The sequence below is a fragment of the Stenella coeruleoalba genome (assembly GCF_951394435.1).
Source record: "Stenella coeruleoalba genome assembly, chromosome: 1".
Lineage (NCBI taxonomy): Eukaryota > Metazoa > Chordata > Mammalia > Artiodactyla > Delphinidae > Stenella > Stenella coeruleoalba.
In genome coordinates this window covers 189,357,845-189,363,912 of record NC_137169.1, presented here as the reverse complement: position 1 = coordinate 189,363,912, position 6,068 = coordinate 189,357,845, and positions in this window count along the sequence as shown.

Genomic DNA, 6,068 nt, shown 5'->3' with positions numbered 1-6,068 from the left:
AAAACAAGGAAACTCTGATACATGCTACAACATGGATGAAACTTGAAGCCTTTATGCTAAGTGAAATAAGCCAGGAACAAAAGGAAAAATATATGATTCTACTTATATGAAGTACCTAAACTAGGCAAATTCATAGAAACAGAAAGTAAAATGATGGTTGTCAGGGAATAGGGGAGGGGGAAATGGGAAGTTATTATTTAATGGGTACAGAATTTTTGTTTGGGATGATGAAAAAGTTCTGGAAATGAATAGTGGTAATGATTTTACACGTGAATGCTTTTAATGTAACTGAGTTATGCACTTAAAATGTTTTTAAGTTGGTAAGTTTTATGTTATGTATATTTTACCATAATTTGAAAAATATATACATATAGAAGCATGATCAACTTTGTCAAATGCTGCTAATTAGTTGAGCATATCAGCTGTCTATTATACATTAAAAGCACCCCAAAACCTTGTGACTTAATCATTTTCTGCTTATGATTCTGTAGGTCAGTAATTTGGACTGGGCTCAGTAGGCAGTATTTTGGATTTTTTTACTTTAGGTTTATTGAGAAATAATTAACATATAATACTGTGTAAGGCATACAATGTGTTGGCTTGATAGACTTCTATATTGCAAAATGGTTACCACCATATTGTTAGCTAACACCTGCATCATGTCACATAATTACCATTTCTTTTTTGTAGTGAGAACATTCATTTAAGATCTACTCTTTTAGCAGCTTGCAAGCATATAATACAGTATTAACTATAATCATCATGTTGCACGTTAGATTTCCAAAATGTATTCATCTTGGAAAGAAGTTTATACTCTTTGACCAGCATCTCCCCTTTTCCCCCACTCCTTAGTCCCTGGTAACCTTCACACCATCATTTTAGTTTCTATTTCTTTAAGTTGGGCTTTTTAAAATTCCACATAAGTGATATTATGCAGTGTTTGTCTGATCCATCCATGTTGTTGCAAGTGGCAGGATCTTCTTCTTTCTCATGGCTATATACGATTCCATTATACGTATATCCATTCATCCACTGATGGACAGTTAGGTTGTTTCCTTATCTGGACTATTGTGAATAGTGCTACACTAAACATGGGTGTGCAGATATCTCTTCTAACTCCTGCTTTCATTTCCTTTGAATATATCCCTTTGAAGTGGGATTGCTGGGTCCTGTGGTAGTTGTATTTTAATTTTTTAAAGGAGCTTCCATACTGTTTTCCATAGAGGCCGAACCAACTTCCATTCCTACCAACAGTGCACAAAGGTTCCCTTTTCTCCACATACTCGCCAGCACTTATTTTTTGTCTTTCTGATGATAGCCATTCTAATAGGTATGAGGGGATATCTCACCGTAGTTTTGATTTGCATTTCGCTGATGACTAGTGACACTGAGCATTTTTTCAGGCACCTGTTGGCCATTTGTATGCACTCTTTAGAAAAATGCCTATCAGCTTATCCACTTATCTTTAATCAGATTGTTTGGGGTTTTGTTGTTGGTGGTGTTATTGAGTTGTATGAATTCTTTATATATCATGGATATTAACACCTTATTCGATATATGACTTACAAATATTTTCTCCTGTTCTGTAGGTTGATTTTCATATTCTTTGTTTCTTTTGCTGTGCAGAAGCTTTTTTGCTTGATGTAGTCCCCCTTGTTGATTTTTTCTTTTATTAGTTGTGGTTTTGGTGTCATATCAAAAAAATTATTACCCAATCCAACATCAAGGAGTTTCTTCTTTAGGTTTTCTTCTAGGAATTTTATAGTATCAGGTTTTATGTTTAAGTTTTTAATTCATTTTGAGTTAATTTTTGTGAGTGGTGCAAGGTTGGGATCCAATTTCATTGCTCTGCATGTGGTTATCCAGTTTTTCCAGCATCATTTATTGAAGAGACTATCCCTTCTCCATTAAATATTCCTGGCTCCTTTGTCAAATATTAGTTGACCATATACATGAGGGTTGATTTCTGGGCTCTCTATTGTGTTCCATTGGTCTATTTGTCTATTTTTATGCCAGTACAATATTTTGTAAATTACTATAGCTTTGTAATATACTTTGAAATGAAGATATGTGATGCCTCTGGCTTTGTTCTTCTTTCTCGTGAATGCTTTGGCTAGTCTAGTTTCTGTGGTTCCATACACGTTTTAGGATTGTGTTTTCTATTTCTGTGAAAAATGCCATTGGAATTTTGAGAGGGATTGCATTAAATCTATAGATCACTTTAGGTAGTGTGGCCATTTTAGCAATTTTAATTCTTCTGATCCACGAACACGGGATATCTTTCCATCTGTTTGCGTCTTCTTCAATGTTTTTCATTAGGCCATGTCGTTTTCATTGTACAGATCTTTCAGCTCCTTGTTTAAATTTATTCCTAAGTATTTTATTTTTGATTCAATCGTGAATGAGATCGTTTACTTCATTTTTTTTTCAGATGTTTTGTTGTTAGTGTATAGAAATGTAACGGATTTCTGAATGTTAATTTTACATCCTGCAACTTCCCTGAATTCATTCATTAGTTCCAACAGTTTTTTGGCTGAGTCTTTAGGATTTTCTTCATGTAAAATCATATCATCTGTAAACAAAGACAATTTTACTTCTTCCTTTCTTATTTGCATGTCTTTTATGTCTTTGTCTTGCCTAATTGCTCTAGCTAAGACTTCCAGTACTATGTTGAATAAGAGTGGTAAGAATGGGTACCCTTGTTCCTGATCTTAGAGGAAAAGCTTTCAACTATTCACCGTTGAGTATAATGTTAGCTGTGAGTTTGTTATATAGAGCCTTTGTTATGTTGAGGTATGTTCCCTCTTTACCTAATTTTTTGAAAGTTTTAATCATGCTGTATTTTGTCAAATGCTTTTTCCTCATCTATTGAGATAATCATAAGATTGTTATCTTTCGTTCTATTAACGTGGTCTATCACGTTATTAATTTGCCTATGTTGAACCATCCTTGCATCCCAGGGATAAATCCTACTTGCTTATGGTGTATAATCCTTTTAATGTGTTGTTGAGTTCAGTTTGCTAATATTTTGTTGAGAATTTTTGCATCAGGTGTGTTAGAGTAATTCTGGTCTCATAAAATGGGTTTGGAAGTGTTCCCTCCCCTTCAATCTTTTGGAAGAGTTTGAGAAGGATTGGTATTAATTTTTCTTTAATGTTTGGTAGAATTCACTAGTGAACCCAACTGGTACTGGAATTTTCTGTGTTGGGAGGGTTTTCATTACTTATTCAATCTCCTTATTCATTATTGGTTTATTAAGATTTTGTATTTCTTCCTGATTCAGTCCTGGTAGGTTATGTGTTTCTAGGAATTTATCCATTTCTTCTAGGTTATCCAGTGTGTTGGCATGTAATTATCCATAAGCGTCTCTTATGATGCTTTATATCTCTGTATTATTAGTTGTAATGTCTCCTCCTTCATTTCTGATTTTATGTATTTGAGTGCTAGTATCTGGGGTTTAATCTGTCTCTGTACCTGCTCCAGTCTTCTTGCTCCCTCTTGTGGCAGGATTCTTAAGCTGCTATGTCTTCTCTGGTTCCTACCAGTCACTAGGCTAGCTAGTTGAAACCTCTCTTTTGTTTTCCAGAAGATGGCGCTATAGCTCAAGTTTATGGTTTCTCCTTGCCCACAGATAGTGGCTTGTTTTCTGAATGCTCCCAGTCTACTGGGGCTCTCTATCGATGCCTCGTGTGGAAGTGCACAGCAGGTGTCGGTGCAGAGTTGGGGAAGGTGTGGGTTTAGCACTTGGGGCCTTGGAGGTGCCCACGGATCTGATAGATTCCTGGGTTCGGTATTCCCAGAGGCTTGTGGGCAGACTTCCTGCTGAGTGCAATCAGCAGGAATGAAGTCCCTTCTCTGCTTCTTTCCCAATATCCTCTGTCCCCCTTGTCATGGAGGTCCCACCTCAAGGGGTGGGGGACCTGGGAAAGTTTCTCTTACCCCCACCTCCACTGCAATCAAACTTATTTTTTTTTCCTAGAATAGTGTGCTGGAATCTCTCCTTGGGAAAGCTGGACTTTTGCAAATTCTCCTTCATCCAGGGCATGGATATCTACCCAGGGCAGCACTCTCCAGGTTTTTTCCTGACTGTGCTGAGAGAGGTCTGGGCAGGTTTGCTGGCTCCCCGTTTCCACAGCCTATACCAAGGTCTGTCTGCCTATTACTGAAATCACCGGGGACAAGACTTCTCCCAGATTCCTTGGCATGTGGTGCTAGATCCCACAACACCCACAGAGGCCCTTATGTTCATGGATGGATACCTATTTCGTTGTTTAAAAGGGGGGGATACAAAGGAGAACTGTCTTACACCACCGTGATGCAGACACCACTCCTAGGCAGCACTTCTAATGGTCTTGCTTAGGGACGCTTAAGCAGCTGCAGTCAGACAACAGGTTGGCTGGGAGTTGACTCTTTCCCGAGGGCCTCATTGATAGATCTGGTGGTCAGTCTGGCCTGCCACATCTTGATTCTCCTCCACATCACCTCTCCAGCAGGAGAGCACAGACTTGTTTCCTTGGCAACTGGGCTCCAAGAGAGCCAGTATCAATGCACAAATGCTTATCAAGCCTCTGCTTGCTTCAGACTTGCTGATGACTCATTGGTCAACACAAGCCCCATGGCCAGGTCCAGAGTAGATGTGGAAGGACATCACATGGGGGTGGAGCCTGAGACACATGACCTTTTGGGGACAGTAATGTAACAATGTACCATAGTCTAGTAAGATGCAGATTGAGAACTGGGGAGGGAAATAATCAACTCCAGCCCTGTCTTCCTGTCTCACTTAAGGAAGAAGGAGGGGGAAGCATGTAACATGCTTTTATGCTGATAGAAAAGACCAATAGATGATTCATGGAACTACTGTTTCTCCATAACCTCTATAGGACAACTAGTAACATCTGCCTGAAAGTTTTTCAAGGCAAAAATTATTCAGTACTTTACCATGCTTGAGGTTTAGAACTTTAAGGATTCCACCCAGCATGGGCTGAAACGGATCTAAAATTACTTTCATAAAGAAAAGTCTGGCTTTGCCCTCAGGTACCCTTCTATCCAGGTCACTTAATTTTTGTAATTTTGTCACTGAATGTCAACTCTGTCCCACCCTGCCCTTCCCCGGTGATGTGGATTCCTAAGCACATGGAGTCTTCCTGTGGGCAATATAAAACACCAGCGTTTCTGTTTCTCATTTGCAAATTGTCTCTCTTCAAGCTTCTAGCAAAAGCTAGGCTGGTAGCAATGCTATTCAGACAAGACTGACCCACAAATTAGCTTCCATCTACTCCTCCAAAATCTCTAAATTCACTCCTTACATCAAGAATTGGACACCTAAGGGATAAATAGTAAATGTCATCCATTTATCACCTTACTGATTCACCTTTACTGAGTTACATTTCTATGTTATTCCCTCAACTTTTCCTAAGAAACAACCATATTCAGCAGTTACATGTGTGTCATGAGAATTTCAAGCAATTTCTATTCTTTTCCATGAGAAAAAGTTTTCTTTTTTTCTAATAAGAAAAGCAGTTTCTCTCTGACATATAAAGGGCTTGGAGGTGGTCATTCCTGTCCTCCCAAGAAGAAAAGCTGAAAAAACAAAATCAACAACCCTTCTTAGATCTGTGAGAAAATTGAGGTCGTAAGGCAAGTCGCCACACTGAAAATTAGAGAGACAGGTGAATACAGAGAATCACAGCTTCCTGGGAGCAGGAATCCACCGCTGGAGCCAGTATGGGTAGAAACACTTGCTAGAGTCTAAGTGTGGACCAGCTATAAGTTAAAAATTCCAGGGGCTGAGTCTTAGTGGAGCCCTTAACATTCATAAGTTTTACCTTCAGGAGCCCCATCAGGTCCTCAGAGTAAAGATCAGAGAAAATTCCCCTCAGGTTTCTGGCAAGGGAAGAGGACAAGTAGGTTTTTTGAAACAAGTCCATAGTGTTCTGTTCTTTTTTGTTCTGTTTTTGTTTTTTTGAATTTTTTAAAATTTTATTTTATTTATTTTTTTTATACAGCAGGTTCTTATTAGTTATCTATTTTATACGTATTAGTGTATATATGTCAGTCCCAATCTCCCA